The 24,830-nt window shown below is 44.9% G+C and overlaps 1 protein-coding gene across 1 annotated transcript in view; it reads left to right on the forward strand.

Annotated features, from left to right (window-relative positions):
• The first annotated feature begins 237 nt into the window (after window positions 1–237).
• sema5a (sema domain, seven thrombospondin repeats (type 1 and type 1-like), transmembrane domain (TM) and short cytoplasmic domain, (semaphorin) 5A) overlaps window positions 238–24,830 on the forward strand; it is a 139,319-nt gene continuing 114,726 nt past the window's right edge. The window contains exon 1 of the mRNA XM_080050292.1: window positions 238–430. The gene's annotated coding sequence lies outside the window, so the exon portion shown is untranslated. The remainder of the gene's footprint in view (window positions 431–24,830) is intronic.

Below are 24,830 nucleotides of genomic sequence, written 5' to 3' on the forward strand. Positions count from 1 at the left end.
GCTCCCTCCCTCCCTCCTTCCCCGCACCTCACCCTAAACGAGCGGAGGCACATTGTCTGTGGCGCAGCGCGACAGTGCGGTGTCCGGTTACAAACCGTGCGCCGAGGAGCCACCGGCACAGAGCGCTTCTCTCTCTCTTTCTCTCTCTCTCGCTCTCTCTCTCTCTCAGTGGAGCAGATATAGCCAAGCACGCGTTACGTACGGGGCTCTCCGGAGGGACGAGACGAGAGAGAGGGATCTCTGCACACACACGCACACACTGAGGAGTTTTACCGAGGAAGTCGATTTCTGGCAAGTGACACGGCAAGGACCGAGGATATATCTTAAGCTAGTTTTGATTTTTTTTGTTTCTTCTTTACACAATTCTCACCGGGACAAGACACGCAGCTTCGCTCCATACTAGATGAACGGGAGTTGGGCACTTCACTTGGTAAGCAGAAAAAAATCATTTCTATACTCTATTATGGATTGTGCACAGGCTTTTATTATTTAGATATGTCACTGGCTTCTGCGGACAGAAACGCGAGGTAGCCTATTTGTTTTTTTGTTCCCTCCTGGAAATAATCCCATTACTTTCACTGCCCGTCTTGCACCTTATTTTGCAGTCAGATATCGGAAGTTATTATTGCAATACTGCATGCTGCACGATTTTAATCTGGCAGCAATATACAGGCAACCATACACCATTCCTGAAAATCCAAAATCCCATCTAGCCAATAGTCAGTTTTGAGAAGTTTTGCATTTGGCTTTGCGCCGTCTGACCACTTGGTGTCGCTGGCAGAGTGCAACCATCGGTGGGTTCCCTGAGAGCTTCCCGATGCAATCTTTAATTCCTCTCCCCTTTCAATATCTAATGACAGATGATATTAGAGTCTGGTGTCACAGCCAATCGCTTCAGTAGCAAAAGCACTCTGCGTGCAATCACAAGTAAAACCATTTCCCTTTTGGGCAGGCCTTGGAAAAATATCAATGCTGTTATGCATGATTTAGAAAAGAAAAGTCTGTGTGCAGCGGTCCTGAAAATGTCAGTGCATTGAAAGCCCAAAAGCAAATGAGAAACTGTTTCACCCTCACTGCTCTTTAACGTGTGTGACTTTTAAAGTGTGTTTTGCTGCTTTGCTTAGTCTAGTCTGTTAATTCTATTTGAATGTGATGGAACAACGTCAGAACGTGTGACCTTTATGAGACAAGCACACTGTGTGTGTTACAATGTTTGTATTTTTACATTTAATCAAAGCGGTTAGATGTTTGTATCTGTACCAAGTTTCTTTCATTGTGCAGATCCCTTTGTTCAGATTTTTCAGACCTTCAAGCCATGCACCTCGAACTTCTCACACAAAGGGGAATTGAGTCTTTGAAGGTCTCTGAGTATGTTTATGTAAAATCTATCAAACTACTTTTTTTTTACAAGTAGCACAAGAGTTTCATTTCAACGGTTTTCACAGTATCACACAATTTTCAAAGGGAAGAAAACATTTCTCTTCTTGCACCAAAGTCAACTCGGCACAGCAACCTATGCAGTATTTTTCTTTGAGTTGGTTGAGTTGGTGAAAACCTTGAACGAGATAAAGCACACCTGGTTCAGGTGTTGCATGAAAGCACAGCTCCTTAGTTATGCCCACAGCTTAGTGTTTGGCTCTTTGGATTAATGCTAATCTCCGACACTGATCAAACTGATTAGTGTACGGTTAACCGCAACGTAATCGTTAACAAAAGTCACTTATTCACCCATGCGTCTGGCAGCTTTTTCAGTAAACATGCCAATTTTTTAACTCAGAAGTTGTCTAAAGCACAGAGCAGTTTGGTCCCCCCATTCCATTGGTATTCATAGGAGTCTGTGGTTGTTTTTTGGTGGTGCTGCTATAGCATTCGAGGCTTGAAAGCTGCACTTCTGATAAACACAGCCCCTGATCTTTTGGCCTTTTAGACCCTCGAGGATGCTGTGTCTCATCCTCTCTGTCATCCTGTGCTTACCAATAGAACAAAATAAATAAACTGAGGGAGCCTGGTCCAGATGGTAGAAGTACTTTGGACTCACGGCATCCGCACATTTATTAGATGGAGAGAGGAGGAGAGGGCAAAGAAATCAAAAAATGAGAAAGAGACGGGGGAAGGTGAAGGTGTGAATGTGCTGAATCAAGATATAATGTGTGACCCCGTCCCAGTGCCTTTAGGCTGAAGGTGACGGTTTATATTGCAGCCAAAGTTGCGGAGAATTGGAGCACTGCATGGGGAAGAAAACGAGATTAGAGTTGCAACAGTTTGGCAGAAAACTCATCTGCAGCTGTTTTGATAATGGATGAAGTCATTTCTCTCAGCTTAAAACTCCAAATACAGTCTGGTTGCAGCCTCTGCAATGTGAGGATGTGGTACTCGGTTTTAAATTAGTTTGAATGGAAAATCATTAGTTTCTGCACTGTTGGTCTGACAAAACACAGACATTTGAAAACATCAATTTGGAAAGTATTCAGCGATTCATTAAGTAAATTAATTGGCAACTATTTGGATAATTAATTATTGTTTACACCAAATATTTACCGGTTCATGTAGCCTATCTTAGATGTCATAACTTGCTGTATACTTTAAAGTTTGATGCCTTTGGGTTTCGGACTGTTGGTTGGATAAAACTAAATCATTGAATATGTCAACAACATGACGTGCACTTCTTCTGACCAAACAATTGCTCAATCGAGAAAAATAATCGGCAGAATAATTGATAACTTGAAACGCATCTTTCGTTGCAGCCGTAAACAACATCAACACTTTTCCCCCTGGTAGAACAACTACACATTCCAGCGCCAAAGTGAACAGCAGCGTATGATTAGCATGATTGATATTTGCTGTGTGTGTGTGTTGGGAATTTGCCCGAGCAATGACACAGAACACCAGCACAAGCACAGCAATTAGTCCCAGCCAGGACAAGTCCATGATGAAAGTGACCTCCAGTGGCCTCAGCGGGCTGTGTGGTCGCCATGGAAACCCATTGAATGACAAGCCCATTGTCGTCGCCCTTTGTGACCCCCCCCCCCCCTCCATCCGCGGGGGGTCCAGTCCTGTTGGGGAGTGAAAGTGAAAGGCATTATCATGCACGTGTAAACTAAACAACCATTACCCTTTGGCCCCTGGGTGCTCTTTAATGCCGCTTTGGTTACCTATTTATTTGACACCAGCAAGATGGGGGAGCTTTGGGAGCTGAGTTTGTCCCCTGCGCACACAGCCTGACAAAAGACCTGCGTTTGTTGGCCGAGATATTGCATGGAAGGCCCCCGATTATACAAACTCTCGTCAGCCGATGATTTACCGCTCCTATGCAAGTAAACTCGGAGGCTGAAAAACAATGGTTGAAGTGGTTTTGCCGCTCCTTCCCCTGCTGTGCTTTGTCCCCGCGCCACCGCAGGCTATTTACACATCACAGCCCCACTCTGCCATTATCTCTTCCCTTCCCTCCCTCTTAGGCCTTGCCCGCCACTTGTGATTTCCAAGGCCGTAGTATAGTCGCACCAGAGAATCATCCCACACCAGAGTCGAAAATATTTACGTTGACTTGTTAGTGCCTGTAGCAACATATTCAGATACATTTCTAACCCGTCTTCTCCAATAAGAGAAAAGATTCCAAGGGTGCAAGGAAACAGTTCATCCTTTTCTTCTCAAACTATTCTCAGTTATGGAGTGAGATGGCACACACTCCAAGGCTGTGCATGTCAGTACTCATCCACATTTGTCACAAAGGAAATGAAAACATTGGCAAAGTTTTATCATCCACGCCACTGCTGCTCTTAAAAAGGCCAAAGAGTCACAACGGTTGCCATAGAGATGGGTTCGCACAATGTGACCCCACGGCACCATGTTGTTTATCTTCACCAAAGTCTGAATGACGGCTACTTAGGCGGCATACTGATCTCTTTCCGTCAAGGTCGGTTTTTCGAAAGGTATGTTGCTTTTAAAACAGTAGAGTCAAGTGAGTTGAAGTGAAGTGGATGTGGGCTGGTGTCGAAACACACACAAGTACGCACACACACACACACACGCGCACGCATACTCACACGCGCGCACACGCACGCACATGCACGCACGCACACACACACACACACACACACACACACACACACACACACACACACACACACACACACACACACACACACACACACACACATACACATACAGCAGAAATTCTCCAATGGGACAGATCCTTGTTAGACAGGGAGGGGGGAGGCTGTGATCATTTCACTCTACATGTTAAACAGCAGAGACAGCACGGTCGCAGGTGTAGGAAATAATTTGAGTCTAAAGTGCGGCAGGGAAGCACAGGCAAGCGATATGTGATCCTAGATGGATGGATGGATGGATGGATGGATGGATGTGCCGTTATTTCTGCTGCCTGGATCCCAGAGAGTGAATGTCTGCGGTTTGAGTAAAACATCCAGCCTCATGTTCACACGTCAAAGGGAATTAGCGGCCGCTAAAGCAGCCTTCACTCGCCAGCACTGTTCCACTACATTAGCTGTTCCCTCCTCTCCTCTCTACACTACACTACAAACCTCAAGCCCCACTCTAAAGAGCAGAGGAATCTGTCTTCTTGAACCACGTTTTTGCCGGCATAGGAAGATGAGGGAGACTCTATTTGGGTCACGAATGAAATAATCCCCAAAGCCTCTTTTTCACTGGGGGATCAAGCCAAGTGGATGTGTGAAAGGTTAAACACTAAAAGAGATGGAATCCAAAACGTGTGTGCGGCAACAGGAGAAGCGATTATTGTAAACTCATTTAAGTTTGGAGTTTGTCGCACTTGGACTTTTTTTTTTCTTCTTTTTTCTATTTCTTTCTGGCACTTATCGGTGTAGCTTAGAGAGAGAGAGAGAGAGAGAGAGAGAGGGAGAGAGAGAGAGAGAGAGAGAGGGGTTGATGGGAGGAGGAGAAGGTGTGACGGGGTGGAATGAGTCTGGGTGGAGAGAGGTGAGAAGAGGGGATTTGAAAGTGAGAGATCTAGGAAGAGAGAGAGAGGGAGAGAGAGAGGGAGCGAAGAGGCTTTACTGGTCTTTGTTTATTGACGGATGGAGCGCCACAGGGCCATTTGAAGGGTGAAATGAGTCACGAGTTGTCACCAAATAGACAGACAAGCACACACACACACACACACACACACACACACACACACACACACACACACACACACACAAACACACATACACACGCGCACACACACACACACACACAAACACACATACACCCATGCACACACACACACACACACACACACACACACACACACACACACACACACACACACACACACACACACACACTTAGACAGAGAAACACAGTCTTTTTTTTTTCTCCACCGCTCTTCGGGCTGTCACCTGGCTGTATTTCTCGGCAAGACGAATGACTTTTAAGCATGAATGAGAGGATCATTTGACAGTGGTGCTCAGCTCGTATATTTCTCTTTTATAGGAGCTGCTTCTCCGTTCGTGCTGCTGCTAGCTCTGTACCTTCAGAGGTGAGAGCAAAACTGGACTGCATCCGGTGAGACTTTGACACCCACGCCGCTATGTTTAGTCCTGACTAAATTAGCAGCCTGCACTTATTATTATTATCACCAAAGCAGGTGCATAGGCATGTGCCGCCTTGGGCAATGCATTGGTGCCATGTTGTGTTTGCCATATGGCTTTCGTATCAGCAGGAAGCAACGCAGATGAAGGCCTTCGTGGGTTTTTTGAGTTGTTGAACCTCTCACAGGACCTGCATCGAGGTCTTATCTTCATAGGGCACATCGCTTTACGATAAGAAGTTGTTTTTGATGTGATGTGTGTTCAGATGTATCCATGCGATCGTCGGTCCCAACGCTGCAAAACAGCCGGCGAACGCTGTAATTTGATCAGGGAGAGGATATAAACAGAGCAAATCCTTTAATCTGCGGCAAATGAAACCATTTATCTCCTACTTTGAAATGATTACGAAGGGGCTGCTGCTAATCACAGGCCAACTGTATATCCTCGAAGAAAAACATACATCCAAGTTGCAAGAGAGGAGGACGCCTCCCTTAAGATGAATGAGGAAAACATAGTTGCAAGAGAAAAACGCAATTGCGGAGAGTGTTTCCATATCCTTTTTATCCAACATCGTATGAAAGTTTGCGATAACATCTAACATCTACGTAGGGGGAAAATGGGGAGCTGAAAGAGAGAGAGATAGATAGAGAGATAAGAGAGAGAGAGAGAGAGAGAGAGAGAGAGAGAGAGAGAGAGAGAGATGCAGAGCGCTGATTAGATGAGAGATATAAAGTAAGAAGAAAAAGGGGAGATATTGGACAGTGTAGATAGAGGTGAAAAGATAAGATCTTAAGTTGCACAGACTACAAGGGAAGGGAGGCGCCATGCTTTTCGAGTGGGAAAAAGGGGAGAGAGAGGAATTTATTTGGAAATGGATGGGGTGATAGAAGGATTGATGAGTCTGAGACAGGCAGGCCGGGTGGGTCGAAAAGAGAATTTGTTATATACACGGGGAGGAGTTTCTCTCTCGGGAGGCAGCAGCAGTCCAGTCAGTCCATCTGTCTGCTGGATTCATCTGTCAGGAGTCGGCTGGACGCTCCTTAGAGAGAGACGGACAGGACGAGAAAGAGAAAGAGAAAGAGAAAGAGAAAGAGAAAGAGAAAGAGAAAGAGAGGAGAGGAGAAGAACTGACCTAAAAGAGGAGAACAAGTTGAACGAAGTGGAAATGAAGCAACGGCGTGCTTTCCACTGGGGATGAAAGACCACATGTCTCCCTTACTTTTCCATACCCTTAAATCCCCTAATTTTGACAGATTCAGTTTACTCACTGAAACCTCTCCCCACAGTGTCCTCTTACTGTCAACACACTGACATCCAAATGTAGTCGCCCCCCAATTCGCTTCGGTTATTACCTTTCGAAGACAAGCAGGTATATGGGCACTTTCTTTTGCTCTGGGTTTCATCACGGTGGGAAGTACAAAGTACAATTAAGCCTTGAAAGACTTCTACTCGACTACAATTCAGGGGAAAGATACATTTTACTTTTAGGAGTTACCTGGTGGTTCTAGTTCCATTTCAGATTTCACATTAATAAGACATGTTTTTTGCCTTTGGATTCCGAACAAGTAAGTAGAGGTACAGGTGTCTAAATGGGTCTGGTTCATGTTTTAGATGTCTGAGGAGTTGTTAACAGTCCCACCAAAGAAAGAATTTCCTTGCAAATTGCTCAGCTGCTTTCATAGGGCTAAAATGATCCAATATCTCACATAAAATCAAATATGTGACTACAAATTTCTTTGATCTCTACCTTTGCTGCACCATACAACATGACAGTAAAACGATACTTAGCCATTGTTGAAACCACCATCTGTGACAGCTTTTTCTGCTCAACAAGCCCTTTTAATTATAGCATATTAGAATAACACGTATAGTACTTATGTTATTTTACTCAAGTAGGATTTTGAATCTAGGACTTATACTTGTAATGGAGCGTTGCATCTGTACTTTTCATTAGCATCTGAGAGCTCCTTCCACCACTACATTGCCCGCCCTTATCTTTGGAGTGGGCTCGGGTCGTGTACAGCTAAATGCTGCAGGCGCTGCACGGGGCCGAAAGAAACTCCTCTGCATGTGGATTGTGTATGAAATGTATTCACAGTGAATATTCCCTTTAAAACATGCTACAGCAAGTATCAAGTCTCTATCGAGGAAACAAAATAATTTAAGTCAGGTTACCACATTAATAATGCAGCGATTAACACACGCTTTCATTGAAGGACGTCTGACTTTATTGTGCGCCTGAAACCGAATGCGCCCTTGAAATCCAAGCGAAGCTAAAAGAAAAAAACAAATCGAGTAAGATTGCGTGATCTTGATGGTGGAGCTTTCCTTCATACGCACGCACGCACGCACGCACGCACGCACGCACGCACGCACGCACGCATGCACGCAGACGCATACACACACACACACACACACACACACACACACACACACACACACACACACACACACACACACACACACACCTACTGTATTGTTTTCCAACAAAAAAAAAAAAAACCTGGCCTGAAAACACTGCTGCACTCTGCAGACACGAGACTCCCATGAGTCATGCCCTTTTACCAGCCTGTGTAGGGCATGAATGTGTGATGTGTAGTCTACCACGGGCTAGCAGACACAATGCTGCCTCAGTTCTGAAGGTGAAAACCACGCAGAGGATGTGTGGTCTGATCTTAACCACCGGCGCTGAATAACAAACCCCCTTGTTATTGCTTCTGAATAACATTTCATTCTTCCTTGAATAAGCCATCATGGAAAAAAATGAGCCCACAGTTCAAAGTCTGGCTGCTGCTTGGCTGTCTGCCAGCGGTGAACACCTTATTTTGTTGATTGCGCACTAACTGTGTATACGCTAAGCTGACTTGGCTTTGATTTTTTCTTTTCTTTATTTAAAGGCTCCTTGCACGAGAGGAAGTGGTCATTTAAGGTTCGCTGCTATTGTACAGGAGTGGGGATTAGGGTTTCAAGGGATGTTTTGTTATGGAACATTAGGTCTATTAAACGTCTAGCCAGGTATACTGGGCTTCAGTGATAGGGATATCATACAGTTTGCGGTGAAAGACAATGGAGTAATTCTAGAGGTATTGCCGGGAGTGTCCTTTTTTTCCATACACGGTGTTGGTTGGCTACTACGCTACAGTTGTCTGATTATGCTGTTCATGAAACAAGAGAATGTTTCTATTCTCCCTGCTCTGGCTCTATTGTGTTACCGAATCCCCCCGAGAGGTGAGTTACGTTCAAGGGATTGTGATGCAGCTGACTCTCTGGCTGCCTGCGCTTCCCCTGCCCTGTTGGGACTGAAGTGGGGATCGTTTTAAGATTCTCTGGGATGAAATGTGTGTGTGTGTGTGTGTGTGTGTGTGTGTGTGTGTGTGTGTGTGTGTGTGTGTGTGTGTGTGTGTGTGTGTGTGTGTGTGTGTGTGTGTGTGTGTGTGCGTGCGTGCTTGTGTGTGTGTGTGTGTGTGTGTGTGTGTGTGTGTGTGTGTGTGTGTGTGTGTGCGTGCTTGTGTGTGTGTGTGTGTGTGTGTGTGCTTTCCCCCTGCCAAGTCCGTCTAGTATGCGAGAGAGCTAGAATCCAATACAAAGTGAGCACCAAAAGCATCCCATCCCTGCCTACACACACTTTAAGGTGGCATACTGTGCTGAGCTTTAAAATCCTGCAGCAGTGTATAATGTAGACCGAGGTTTTTGGAGAGACAAGAAAGATGATATCAACAAAAGTGTCCACGAATGTAAGCAAACCAAATCGAGTCGACAAAAATATCCCTGTGTACAAATACAAATATGAAGAAAAGCACTCTATAAGCTCTGCTGGTTGCTTCCCATGCGGCTCCCCTTCTCAGATACATGTGTGAGGCCTGAAAGAAAAGGCTCCCGTTTCACTTTCTCAGAGCTGGCTCGACCCCAGCTTAGACTAGACCTGACCCTAAGCCCTGACCCTGACTTCCCCACTAGCCCCCTTTCAAAGAGACTCACATAAAGGTGTTCAAGAAAGGTTGGCACTCTGGCCTGAACACACACACACACACACACACACACACACACACACACACACACACACACACACACACACACACACACACACACACACACACACACACACACACACACACACACACACACACACACACACACACACACATACTTTCACTGCGTAATCGCCTGATTTTCGCCCTAATGAGGATAAGCCCAGATCAGCTCAGTGTAATCATTATAAATGAAGGATAGAATGGATTTCGTTGCAGGAGAAACCGCGGCAGTTGTTTCTTCGTCTCAGCGAGGGAGGAACTCCTACGCGGAGGAAGATACATTTCCTCTGGACCTGGCCGTTACCACACAGCGCTTTGTTGCCGCGCTCTTGTTGTCATTATAAATAGACCTATGCCCTTTTTCTCAAGCAAAAGGGGCCCCTTGGCATCCTGATCTATTTTGTGCTCCACGCTGTTCCCCAAAGGCATTCTGGGCCGGAGTAATGCTACTCCCTTCTCGGCAGCGGTTAAGGGCAAAAGGGGATTCTTTCCCGCAAGGGGCCGACGTCTTTTTTTTATTGACTGTAGAAAAGCACATAAGAAGGGGTTTCTATGGCACAATGCGCAGAGGAAAGTGTTGCACGGAGACCATCAAGCAGCCCGTACTCAGGAGGTAATTGCACGCGAGTAGAGCTAGTTGAGTCTTCTTTTTAATGCCTCTGCTGCTGCTGTTACAATGGCCTGGAGTGTGTAGTCAGGGGTCAACAAACCACTCAGAATTGTTTTAAGGCGAGAAACATCGTTTTTTTCAAGCCCTGGTGAATTCTTTCGATTTTTGGCATTTTAGCTTCTATATTACATGTCTTCTTTCATACTACTGTAAATCAAGGTCCACAATATACATGTAGGTGTTTATTTTGCTGAACCTTGTCTGTTTGCGCCTGTTAATCGTCTGATTTATTATACATTTTGATCTTAAAAACCTGCCTCAATTGCATTTTTAAGACCTCTACATAGCACTTAATTGATTAATGTTACCCTATTCACCTGCACTGGAGAAAGGGGGATGTTTTTTCATCCTCTCCTTTAACCGCATTACAGCTCCCACTTACTTTCTCAGTCTCTACTGAAAAGCATAATATTAATGCAATGCTTTATTCATCCCCACGGGGAAATCATTTCCCTTTTGCGCTCGCCTTCTCTCGGATACTAGAGGTCAGAGTGCAGGGTCGGCTGGATGTAGGGAGGTATGCAGTAACTCACTCAAGGACACTTAACAACCCCTTGCGTTCACTTTTATGGCCAGTGCTGTGTGTCAATGGCTGCCAAACAGAGGCGGTTGTCTGCATCCTGGAACGGTTTCAGCCCTGAACACCCACGGGCGATGGCAGGTCTCTCTGTGCGCACAGTGACACCGGCTGTAACCTGTCGTTTTCATCAGCGGGAAGCAGCGGGGATCAGCACATCCACCGTGCCTCCCTCTCACCTCCTCCTCTGAGGCCTTTATATCATAATTAACATTTCTCCCGTTTACATATACAGTATATAAGGCTTCTTCTTGGCTCGTTCCAAATGAGGTGTAAGCTTTTTCAGTAATTGCATATGATTAGCACACATGCATGCCTCCATATTTGGATCACTCAACCTTCTCATGATAACCAGGGCTCGTCGGTTTTGAGCCGGAGCAATTATAGTAATTGGCAGGTTTCAGTCACTTTAGCTCATCTTTTGATTCAAACTCTCACTCACTCAGTTTCCTCTCTGTCGTCTTCCCCCCCCCCCCCCCCCCCCCACCTTTCGTAGTGCAAATCGATAATGTTCTAACTCTTCTGCCCAATTTGCTTCATTTTAAGAAGCTGCAAAGTAATCATACAATAACTTCAGTAGAACAGGCTTAGAAGAGATTCCCAACACAAAATCGTCCGCGTCCATATTTAGCAGCAGCGCGTGATCTCTGCATCTGCAGAGGAGGCAGTGGATGCTAATTGTAGAGCGCACAGTCGCGTGATTTACTGCCATTGTGTGCAAAGCAGTGGTAGCAGGACGCAGCTAAAGAAACAATTACACAAATCACCCTTGTTATTTCTGTCTGGGGAGGGGGCTGTGATTTTAGCTGCGATTCTGCGCCGGGTCCCGACACGCTGCGCCACTCCAAATTACCTGCTTCTAACACAGCCACACTCACTTTCACACACTCCCTCTATGCGCATGAGAATCCAGCCTGATGGGTTGATTAATGCAGATCCCCCAGCTGTTTCATTTATCTGGAGAACAGAAGGCTTTTAGACATTTCTGCAATTGCTACGAGGGAAATCCTCACACAGCGAAGGATAAATCTACAGGTGGAGGTATGGCGATGGTTGGATAACAAAATATGTATAAAGTAGAATTGGACATAGCCTCTGTCTGCGAGCTGGGAGGTTAGGTAGAAACAGACCTGGGTTTGAGCACACCTGGAGGCCACATGCAGATTACCCCACCAGTAAAAAACTCCATCGTCATCACTACTGCAAAGGGTGGAGTATGTGTGTGGTGTGTGTGTGTGTGTGTGTGTGTGTGTGTGTGTGTGTGTGTGTGTGTGTGTGTGTGTGTGTGTGTGTGTGTGTGGGGGAGGGGGGGGGGTCATTAAGTCATTATTTATGTGCTTTCGGCTGCTTTATCACCTCCAGACACCGGTCTCAAAAACTCAGACACCCACACTCTGAGGCCCCAGAAGAATAACGTAATTGTTCCAGTCAGCCAAGGGGGTCCCGTCTAATAGGCAAAGTGCAGACATTAACAGTCTGGGGCCAGCTGCAGAGGCCATTTTACACCTACATATATAGTGTTGTTTTATGTTTATTTACACACTGCTCCCAAAGTGAACCTTCCACTTCCAGATTTTCCCTCCTCTTTGAGGGATGAGGAAGTTTTCACAGGCAATTTCCCCCCTTCACAAAGGCAGCAGTTTGCTTGATGAGCCCTGGATAATATAAAGAAATAAAGTCAAACGTAAAGAAAAAGGAGCACTTGGAGCTCCCCCTCACCTCACTTCAATTCCCTCCCGTTCTGTAAAAGCGGCCATGTGTCGCGCGTGTGTTTTTTTTACGTCAACTGGTTTATTTCAGTCTGCCTTTCCTTGGCAGGGGGTTTGGGTCCCGCTTTGAATTCATTTTTCATTTCCACCCCATGCTGTCATCATTTTACACTGGCATGGACAAAATGATTGCAGTTTACATAACGCAATTCAATTTTATTTATTTATTTTTAATGCCTACGTCTGTTGGTAGAAATGGAGACATATGGGTGGTGGTGGGGGGGGTCGAGCCTGTCTGAAACAAAAGGCATCGGACCAAAAAGAGGTTGGATGTTAAACAGACCTGCACTGTGTGTTGCACCTGGAGCTGTGGCTCTCTGTGAAAGGCCATGTAGAGTGAGCTCTCTCTCTCTCTCTCTCTCTAGACATGGCCATTCAGCAGTCCCAGATACAAATACCCCTATTTCCCCTGGTGTTTCCTTTCCCTCTAGTTTAAAAAACAGTGGGGAGGGGGGGGGGGTACCTTTGCTTTTCCAGCTGTGCCTTACCACCTCACCCAGAGTCTGTTCCCATGTTGTTTTCATGTCCTGATTCAATTAACTCTGCGGGACCACTCTCCTGACACATGACACACACACACACACACGCACACACACACACACACACACACACACACACACACACACACACACACACACACACACACACACACACACACACACACTAGACATGAGAGAGGTTTGAAAAGTCAGTTTTAAAGACGGAGTCAGTGATTCTGGAGAACGCTTGTTGTCAGAATCACTCTTCTTGTCAAAATCTGTGAATATCTCCTCACTTGCCGCTACCAGTTAAAGCACTGCATAGGCTCTGGAAACAGGCATGTTTCCATAGCTACAGTTGCCCATTTGTTTGCATATCCTTGGTTTACATACCAGTGTATTATTAGCAATGGATATTTTTCATTGCAGACACAGAACGGACACGTAGCAGATCATGAGGAGATATTCACTGATTTTGACAAAAGTGACTTTGACAACAAGCGTTCTCCAGAACCAGGCACTCCTCGTAGCAAAGCCTCACTTTACCCACCATCCAGTCTCCTCCTTCCTTTTCCTTTCTCTCCATCTAAACCCATCTTCTATTAATCCCCCTCCTCCTCCTCTCCCTTTGTTCCCTCCTAACCCCTTTACTGCCCTCTCCTCTTCCCCTCCGACCCCAGCCCCTTCCCTTCATTTCTTCTCATCCACCCTGGGCTCTCCAATCCTCTCCCCACATCTCCTTCATCCTTTGTTCCTCCAGATTCTTCCCATTATTACCCGGCCTCTCTCCATTAATCCACCTCGAGTGACCCTAAACGGCTGTCTAGCCTCTTCACGCCCTCTCTCCTGTCTTCACGTTTTTGAAGATGAGCCTGCCAGCATGAGTCTGCAAGCCATCGCTTTACTTCAGCGATCCAATAATTCACCTGCAGACATTCACTCCCATTGTGCCTGTGTGTGTGTGTGTCTGCCTGTGTGTTTGTGTGTCAGCCTGTGTGTGTGTGTTTGTGTCAGCCTGTTTGTGTGTGTGTGTCAGCCTGTGTGTGTGTGTGTATGTGTGTGTGTGCACATTTTCACGTTCTCACTTCAATGAGAAAAATACACACCGCAGACATAATATATGCAGCAGGCGTCCAGACAAACTCAAAGTTTTCAGCCGGAGCATAAATCACAGTTATGAGGCACCGTCACACACACACACACACACACACACACACACACACACACACACACACACACACACACACACACACACACTCATACATTTGTTCTGCTTTGTGCAACTGGCTGGCTCCGCACATGTGAACAACAGGAGTCAGAGTCATCGTGTGATGATGCACTTTTGGATTTCTGATACTTGTACACTAAGGCAGACAAACCTTACACAGGACTGAAACCAACAAGACCTTTCATCCGCTTGCCTGCTTATACATTTCCATACAAAATCCAGCATTATTCATATTTCATGCAGCTTTTGACAATGACAATATTATGAGAGGATAATCACAGAAATGAGCGGATCTAGTGTTTAATACATCTAATCTGCTGCTAAACTGCAACTCGTGTTGACAATGTCAGTGGGATTCCTGTTGGATTCAAATGCAACAGGAAAATATTAAAAAAAATTAAAATGAAGAGAAAGAAAACAAAAAAAGCAAGACAAAGATACAAAGAAGCACTATATTAATTAATCTGGGAAGTTTTCAGCATATAATCAAGTGATCTTAAAATAAAACCTGCATGGTAATGCGAGACATAATGTGGTCAAATTCAAATCATCCCAAGACCCTACAAGTAGACTTGAGCTAAAATTGTCCCTTTTGCATGTATGCATCTAAACCACTGAGGTAACCTGGGCAGAGAATGGTGTTATGGGAACCTGTGAGTCGTAAGGCAGAGGAGATGGTGTGCAAGCCTCCCAAATCTCAACAACGCTAAATGTGACACTGCTTCCCGGGGAGGCACATCATTGTTTTGTCTATAAAATGGCAGAAATGAATGAAACATGCCAATTCCCCGAAGCCCCACGCAGGCGATGTCTTCAAATTCCTTATTTTATCCGACCATCAGTCCAAAACACAAAGATGTTAGGTTAAGTTAGATATACAATTGAAAAAGAGCAAATCTTTATGCTAACCAAGCTCAAATGAAAGAATGTTTAGCATGTTGTAACTATTAAAAGGACAAATTATACGCCTAATTGTTTCAGCTTTATGAAACGCTTTCCTCAGGGTTTGGGAAAGAACAACATATAAATAGCACATTCCAGTTATCCACACGTGGAGGAAGAGGCCTGTAAATAGCAGTGAATAGCATCAGATGAAGAGCCGTCACAGAAACCCTCATTAAGTCTTTGAATATAACACAAAAATAAATACAAGGGGCGAACTCGTACTCGCAGAGGAAACGCGCAAGTAAACATAAACTGATACAAGTGGGTCAGGTACGCTCGCAGTCTCGCACTGACAAAGAGGCGTTTCAGCAGTAATAGATACATTTGGGTCAGGTAGACGGCTGTGCACACAAACGTATTCCGAACACACAGACTATTAAAACTAAAAAGTGGCAAGGATGGCATACACACACACACACACACACACACACACACACACACACACACATACACACACACACACACACACACACACACACACACACACATTAAGGCAAGTTTACATTTACGGACAGGAACATCTGTTTTCTTGGCCAACAATCAAGCCCAGATGGCACTGTGCGTCAACACCACACACACACACACACACACACACACACACACACACACACACACACACACACACACACACACACACACACACACACACACACACACACACACACACACACACACACACACACACACACACACACAAACACACACACTTACCACCCACCAGAAATTACCCTAGGCCAGTATACCTGCGACTGACTCCTGGGGATTTAGAGCAGGGGAGGGGTATTAACTAGAACCACAACCTGTAATTGAAGTCATAATGACACAGGAAGGTATTTTTTTTTAAATGTAATACATTTCTTGGAAATTCAGGTCAGTCAACCAGGAAATCCAAAAGTCTTGTGTAGACTAGAGACTCTTAGGTGCTTTACTGTAATGCGCGCACACCGCATTAATATGCATGGCAAAAGGGGCAGGTTTTTATTTTTTTCATCGCCGCAGCAATACGAGGCAGGACCTAAACATAGCATGTGAATTAATATATTGGAGTTAAAAGTGATGATATTCAGCTTTGATGTCGAGCCATCAAAGGCGTCATAGAAATGCAGGGTTCAGAAGGGCCAGCGTTGCACTGTAGGCCTACTGTATATTTAGTCCGCTCGCCTGGATTAGATCTGTCACAACTATAGACACATGCTATTGTGAGTATCTTCATCTTTCGGGGATGTTGTCGCTGATTAGTTGCTATTGTTTATTCTATTTTATTTGGCTCCGGGCTGGCATTTTGGCAGCATCTATGCGCAAACAAATTAAAGAAAGGAAAAAGTAAGTAAGGTATAAAGAAAAAAACAAAGCTTGCCGGTGTGTGTGTGTGTGTTGTCCCTTTTTTATGTGTGTGTGTGAGTGTGTGTTTGTGTCAACTCAACTTGGTCCTTGTGTGAGCCCTTTTATTTCAGGGAAGAGAGAGGGCACAAAGCACCTGGCCCCATACCTGTCTAATCAAGTTAGTGGAGGAGCCTGAAGCTAAGACAGCTGGGAGAGTTCATACTAGCCCAAGTAGAGAGACCACTGCTTTCTCACTTCTACCCAGGAAACCTTGGAGTCCCCCCCCCCCCCAAAAAAACTCATTCTAGACAAACATGAAGCCTGAAGGCTGTTCTGTGCATTTACACACACAGGCACACACCCACACACACACACACACACACACACACACACCCACACACACACACACACACACACACACACACACACACACACACACACACACACACACACACACACACACACACACACACACACACACACACACACACACACACACAACTGCTCGCCTTCGAGTATACCTGCTGACACGTACATTCTTCTTATAACAATTACAGACCATCCGCTGAACCTCCAAGCACGACAGAGAGGCGAGTTTTTGATAATTACATCTTTGTAGTTTCACCCAGACGAAAAAGAATGTTTATAAGTCTGCTTGATATGGTATTTGTCTCGACAGATTGTATTTGCGCACTCACACACACACACACTTTATTTTTTAATGTTTTGCTCACAGACAAGACAGGCAGGATGTGTTGTCTCGCCCGAGCCTCTAATCACTGTCGCTCCTTCTCTTTTCTTTTCTGAGGGGAATGATGACACATGATCAAAGTGATTTCTATTTGTTACATGGCTCATTTGGGTCAATTAGAGGAAAATGTCTGTCAGTGTTTCGGGGGCACGTTGGCACAGCACCCCAAAGACTTGCAATTAGGCGTCTGACTGTGACATCCTCAAATATTCACAGACGTTTGTCATGTGGAGTATTAAAAGGTTGTGTCGCTGCGACAAGGCAGCTATGATACGAGCTGGCAAGAGAATTGCAAAATTCAAGAACTGCGTGTGTGTGTTTGCGTCTGTTTGTTTACTCTATGTGTGCATGCTTGTATGGAAGCTGTTGTACAATTGCCCAGTTATATACTGAATTGTTGTTTCCGATTAATTGAAATCCCCACAGGACGCCACGGCATGTTGGCATTCTGACAATAACACGGCTCTATGATAACATTGGATTTAATATACGAAAGGAAAATATATTTAATGTGGATCTGTCATGTGTGGCTGCTCGATGCAAAATCCATGATACTGATGCAAACTTGAGGAAACTTGTGCATCTATCTTGAAAGTCCTGTTTTGGGGACATCTTTCTGTTTACACAGTGATGTTTTAGGGACTTGCCTTCCTTTTCGGGACAAAATGGAAGTCCCCTTAATGTAAATAATTACATTTTAGGGTGAATATTTGCTTTAAGGTAAGGGTAGACTAAGGTTAAGGTTAGGGTTCAGGTAAGGGTTAGACAAGTAGTGGTAGTGGTAATGGTTATGGCAAGTCTCCAGAAAATGAATCTAACTCTATATGTCCTCTGAAGTGATGAAAACATGACCGTGTGTGTGTGTGTGTGTGTGTGTGTGCTTGTGTGCATCTTTACTTAACCTGCTCACCTGTAATCTAATCTTTTTGCCGACTTCACCCCCCCCCCCCCCCCTGTCCATCGGATGTGGCATCATGTGTTCACGATTTAGCAGTACACGGGCGGGGTGGATTAACTGTGCAGTTCACGCTTTCTGTCTGAAGTTCTGTGCTTTGAGAGGAGGGCAAGAGTGTCATTGATCAGAGGGAAAGAGACAGTGTGTGGAAACATTATAGTGAGGTCTGATTAGTAAAGAGAGTAGCGTTCATGCGCCAAGGGGATCTGCATCAATAATGACACATGCAGAAAAATCCGCTTGAGCTTCAGTTTCTCTATTTCCCCTCAGAAGCTTAAATGTCTCACCTCCTGTCCTTGTCTACAAAGAGTGGCACCCTCCCAGCCCCCGCCCCCACCTCCCCATGCTGCTATGAACTAGCATCATATTCTGTACTAGGAACATTATTTGAAGCCTGTGTAAATGCCACACAGAGGAATTTAAATTGGTCAGTTTTACACTCTTATCTAAGTAGTTCACCTTTAGTTTGGTTAAAGTGTGCTACTACTTCCTAAATGGCTCCCATATATGGTCGGTAAGAAAACCTTTATCTAACCACTTGTTCTTTCTTTGGCACCTTGTCAACGCGTGCTCTGGTTCAGCGCTTCTCGTGACCTTCCAATTGGCATTTGCGGAGGAAATGTACCTGCACCATAAGGCTTTGTCACAGTGGTTAATGAGCACGCCGTGAAGGACAATCTGATCATTAGGCCCTTGGACCTAAGCGCACAGATAATGACGTCTATTGATGTGGGTGAGATAATGACGGGGGCCATATGTGGTGCGTGGTCTTTTTCTTTTTTTACATGTTACAGTAGCAGAGTTACAGGGACTCAAGTATCGGTGTTAGATGAGAAAGGTTGTTCAAGCCCTCAGCTAAGTCATTTTATAAATAAAAGGGTTGAGTAGCCTATTCATGATCTGGAGGGTGGCATTAGCGTGTTTGGCATTGTGCGGAGGTTCAATGTCTTAATTGATTTTGACTGGTTTCTGTGTGTGACCATGGGGACAGTGTTCAAGCCATCTATAGTTATTGCCTCAACTGGAGAACTCATTACTCTGGCACCATGATGCTGTTGTGTAAAGATGGACATATCCGCATCTATTGATAATTCTGATTACTGCTTCCCCAACACTCTCTTTTGCATTCATGGTTTAACCCCTTCCCCGAGAGCACATTGCGAGATGTCTACGCTGCTGTGCCTCTTTCAGAAAACATCCTGGCTTCTCTCACGGGGGGGGGGGGGGCAAACACCCCAGATCACACAGAAGGAAACGCAATTACCACCTCCCAGAAGAATCCTAATCACTGAGCCCTGATGTTAGAAAGTCAGCCTCTTTTAATGTGTTGGAAATTTCAAAGACACTGCGCAAAATCATGTGATACACTCTCGCTCCCGTCTTCACGGGATGCAAATAAACTTATTAACCAGATTAATTTTTTTGCTTTTATGCATGCCTCCCATGCACTCAGGAGGAGCCACTGACTTAACGCAAATTGGGTCTCCAGAGATTAAATGAATATATTTACCCTTGAATGTGTTTATTTACAACTCGTAAATAGTAAACCTTGAAAAAAATTGAAATGTCCAGCAGTTTACACTGGAACGAACACATCCAACTTCTTCCAACTGAGACTGAGACACGCAATGGTTAATATTGACACAAACTGTTTCTTGTCATTATCTTAAAGTATGTACAGTGTGTGTAAGAAAATTGAATTCGGAATCGATAAATCCACTGCCTCCTAATTGTACCACTGACTAATACAATTTTCTGCGGGACTTCCAACTGGGAATCAAATGCTCAATTAGAGGCTTTACCCTTAGGCCCTGCTCCAGAGAAGACACATTACTGAAGTTGTTCATTATACTGTATAGTCGGGCTGAAGTTTGTTTTGTCTTCACATGGCCTTGATAGGTCCAGAGACATACAGTAGGTTGCCTTGGGCTAAGGTGTGCAGGTTGGTCCTGAAAGTTGCTTCAATGTCTTGGGCATTTCAATATTTTAGGAGGCTTACTGTCAAAGCGGAGTAAAGTCCACTCAGTTCTTGTTGAAAAAAACCCAATCTGTCAGACTGTTTTCGCCACCTCGCAATAGAAAAAGAAAAACATATATATATAAAGAGAGGGAGACAGACGGCGGGGGGAAAGATAGAGAGACTAGACGGCGAGAGAGAGAGAGAGAGAGAGAGAGAGAGGGAGTTAGGCCCACATCTGTTTGCCTGGTCGAGCAGAGACACGATCAACGTCGGATGCCTGTAGGCTCTGTCTCCGACTCTGCTCCTCCGTCGTTCCACTTCACCCTTGGGAGTCACGCTCGGGGAGACGGGAGACTCCCCGGCAGGCACGTGCAATCCACACACACACACACACACACACGCACACACACACACACACACACACACACACACACACACACACACACACACACACACACACATACACACACACACACACACACACACACACACAGACAACTTTCCACCGCATCCTCTTTCTGTGTCAAAACATCTGCCGTCGACCAAAAAAAACCCCATCTCTCTTTCTCATTAAGGCTATAACTTTCCGCTTTTGTGCCTGTCTCTGGTGTTAACGGGACAAATTACAATAGGGCAGGCCACTCAACAGACACACACATGCAGACACACACGCATAAACATGCTTGGGTAATTAATTGGTTCCAGTGGAGCCAAGAGCTAATTTACTATCCTGTCCTCCTGCCAGATTTCTTCAGATTCAGTGAGAAAAACCCATCTCAAGGCAGCTTCCACATGACTCCCTCCCCATCTGTAGCAGTTGTCTGTTATGTGCTGAAGAAAATGTGTCTTTCTCTTTTGGGGAGTTGTTGATTTTACTGTGCTGTAGAAGTTGGCAGCCTGTTGGGCTTTTTGTCGTGGATAATGTTGATGGCAATATGTTGGAAGATTGATTATAATTCTCTCTGCAAATTGACGGATTTGGCCTGTTGTCAGGCAATGACCGGATTTCAACTGTATAGAGAATAATTGCGATGGGAGTGTGTGATTCCTTAGCTGTTTGTGTTGTCATGCAGATAGTGCCCTATCTGTCTTTCACAAACCCTGTGATCCATGCAAAGTAGCTGGAACAAGTAATCAAGTCCTTTTAAGAAAAGTGAGTGAATGAAATATGTTTGAATAGCACTCCACCAAGAGTAGTCTGCACTCAGCTCAAGAATGCTCTGCTGGTGTTATGCACTTTAAAATGGGAAAACCAGTGTTAGGCTTGCATCACTCCAAACACACAGAATGAAGAAAGGTGACTTAGGTGAGCCTGTTTCATTTTATGGAAGTGCAGGCTACAGCAGGAGATTTTTTAAAGGATCAACACATGGTCAGCTCCATTCAGCATATTAATTACAAAAGTAGTGATCGGCAAATGATAATGAAAATGTCCATATCTTGAATTCTATCTTATTAGGGACTTATTACTAATGACAATTAAACACACTTATAATTAGCTATAGCTGTTTATAATGAAAAGCCTAAAATCTGCAATAACACATTTTGCACTTTGGTGCAGCGGGAAAGTGAACTGTTGACATGACACTGGCATAATAGCTTGTATTAAAGACAAGTATAAAAAGTACAATATCCAGAGCCAACATCTGATTTGCAGTCGCGTTCAAAATTGATATAAGTGTTAATTCAAAATGATGCTCCAAAGAAATACCCTTAGTAAATATAGGCTACGTTTCAATGTTCAACCACCAACATCCAACAGTTCCTACTGTTTAAATCTATATGTACATTTACCGCAAGTATATCACCAGAGAGACTCAACCTCTGCTGCAAGGGAATCTGCCTGTGAGAGATTTCATCCATCATTCGTCCCAGTCAAATCCTGTCACTGCCAACGCTGATATGATTGATTATAATATTAGTAATTGGATGATTCAGAACCGGGTATTCTGTGAAGAACAAAGAAAGAAAAAGAAAAAAAAAAAGAAAAGTCTAACATTTCACATTTTCAGCTGAATGAGCTGAATGCATTTACCCTTGGATGACTGTACATTTCATTATATCATTTCATTAAGAGTCTGGTTAGCATCAAGGTAGCATTTCATTCATCTGTGAGGCGCGTCTGTGCCCTTTGGAAAGTCTAGATCAGTGAGCTGGCCCTGTAGTCAGTAGTTATACCCTTGATATTGGCTCAGCTCGCGGTGGTGCCCTTACTTTGCTTCCCCACCTCAGATGAGCGGGAGGCAGGTGTGTGTTTGTGTGAATGGCGTGTCACTTTTAGTCCTGCGTCGGTGCACAGCTGTACACCGCGATAGTGTAATTTTGCAGCCAGTCAGACAGTCGGCCACCAGTTTGCCAAGCATGTAATTAAAGCTTTAAAAATGTCACCATCCCTCAGTGGTGGGCTTTACGGCTCTTATCACTGCGGTCCCAGGTGACTGCGCATGTGCTGCTATGTATTTCCTGTATGTATTGTTCCTGTATGTATCTATTTTATCATAAGTGATGTGGCCATCTCTGCTCCGTTGCCTTGATCATACGTCAGATGACACTGTTCCTCTTGTGTGTATTGGCCCTGCTAATATACCTCACGGAGAACAAAGGCTTTGAAGTGCGAGGAGAAAGTCTTTTGATGTCAATGCATTAAGCAAGCCGTTAAGTGTTGTGGAAAATGACAGAAAATTCTTCAAAAGCCCATGAGGGGATTGTTTTGGTCCATCTTCAAGGTGAGAAAGAACCGTATCTCATGCATGCAAATTAATTCAAAGGTTTTTTTGGGGTCCATTTTAATCTTCAGTGATCTCTATTAGGCCTTTCACACCGCAGCAAAATCGGAGTCGGTTCCGGGCTAGTTCGGAGCTAGAACCAGTGTTTTGGTTTCACAACGCCAGAGAGCCTGCTCCGGGCCGCAAAAACCTGTTCAACTCAAACCCCAGGATTGAGCAGGGTTTGAGGTAAGAACTGCTTGCGCCAGCGGCCGGGGAAGGGATTATCCTGACCAACCAGACCAACTCAAACCTCGTGCCCGCCATATTTAAAAACAACGCTACTATGTAAACATAACATAATTACCGAACGTAGCGATCAAATTGACCGGCGAAAATACGCTGTATGGGTCCTATTTGCAAAGTAGGGTGACCAGATCCCAATTCACCAGATGTGGGACAAAGACTACGTTTATGCGGGACAATGTGCCGTTTTTTTTTTTAGCAAAATAAACTTGTGTCACCACCGGTAATGCCAGAGACACGGCTTTCTATAGGCTATTGAAAAACACTATCTTTAGATCAGCGCGCAGCAGTTAAGTTACTGTTAAACAAATAGAGCATTAAGGCTGCGGCTTTACATTAAAAGCATTTCACTGGACAAACGTGAGTTGGCTTTTATTTTAAAATAGGCCTAACAGGAAAGTAAACGCTGAAGCAGGCAGGACCTACAGAGCCCACTGAGCCGAGCAGCGCGACACAGACAAACGGAGACACACACACACACAGACAAATGGAGAGACGCACACTCACGCACACACACACACACACACACAAACGGAGACGTGTAAAAATAAGACGTATTCGCCGCTGTTGTTGTGCTTAAAGCTAGCGGTAGCTTTAGCGTTAGCCACAAGAGCAGCCGCGTCGGGCGACGTACACACACGTTTACAGTGACGTCATGACGTTGCTCTCTTGCCGGCTCCATGGCTGGCTCTGGTCGTTGTGAAACCAACCGGTTCATAACTGGGATAAGGCTGTAACCAGTTTTGAACTGGCCCCAGCACCAGCCCGGAACTGGCTCATGGCTCTTTTTGGCGTGAAAGGCCTATATGAAACCAAAGTGATTAGTGATTGGCATTGAAGAAGTACCACCCAACTCTGGAACTTGCATTTCGCATCAGACATTTTTTAGTGCCTTTTCTGAGGGTGTTGTGGAAAATATCGACTCTAGGTGAGATTTGTAGTTTCAGGACAGCGGTGTTGGTTGACACGCTAGGTTTCTTCTCTGAGTTTCAAGCCACTCCAGACCTGCTGAGGTTGTTGTGACAATTTCCTCCCTGTGAACAGAGCTTTCTTGACACAGAGAGTGTCTCAGACGGTAGCCTGAGGGTCCACGCTATACGTGTTAGAGCCGCCGTCTCAACAGGCGATCAGTGCTGGGGTCGACACACTGTACTATACACACACACACACACACACACACACACACACACACACACACACACACACACACACACACACACACACACACACACACACACACACACACACACACACACACACACACACACACACACACACACCCACACACACACACGCACACACATCTCTCTCAGCAGTCAGCAGCAGACTGAGGAGGTAGGAGATGGGGCTTGTGGAATAACTTAATTGGCAGTGAAAGGCAGACTGTGTGATGCCCACGGTCCCTGAAGTTGCATGTGGTGTTGTTCATTTTTATTTTTTCAACTCTTTCTCTTACTCTTGTAAGGAACATTTAAAGGAAAGTGGGACATTTTTGGAGAACTGCTTATTTTCGTTCTTGCTGATTTAGCTTAGCATAAAGGCTATAATCAGGGCGAGCCAGCAATTGGTAACAAAAAAT

Source organism: Ammodytes marinus (assembly GCF_949987685.1).
Source record: "Ammodytes marinus genome assembly, chromosome: 21".
Taxonomy (NCBI): Eukaryota; Metazoa; Chordata; class Actinopteri; order Uranoscopiformes; family Ammodytidae; genus Ammodytes; species Ammodytes marinus.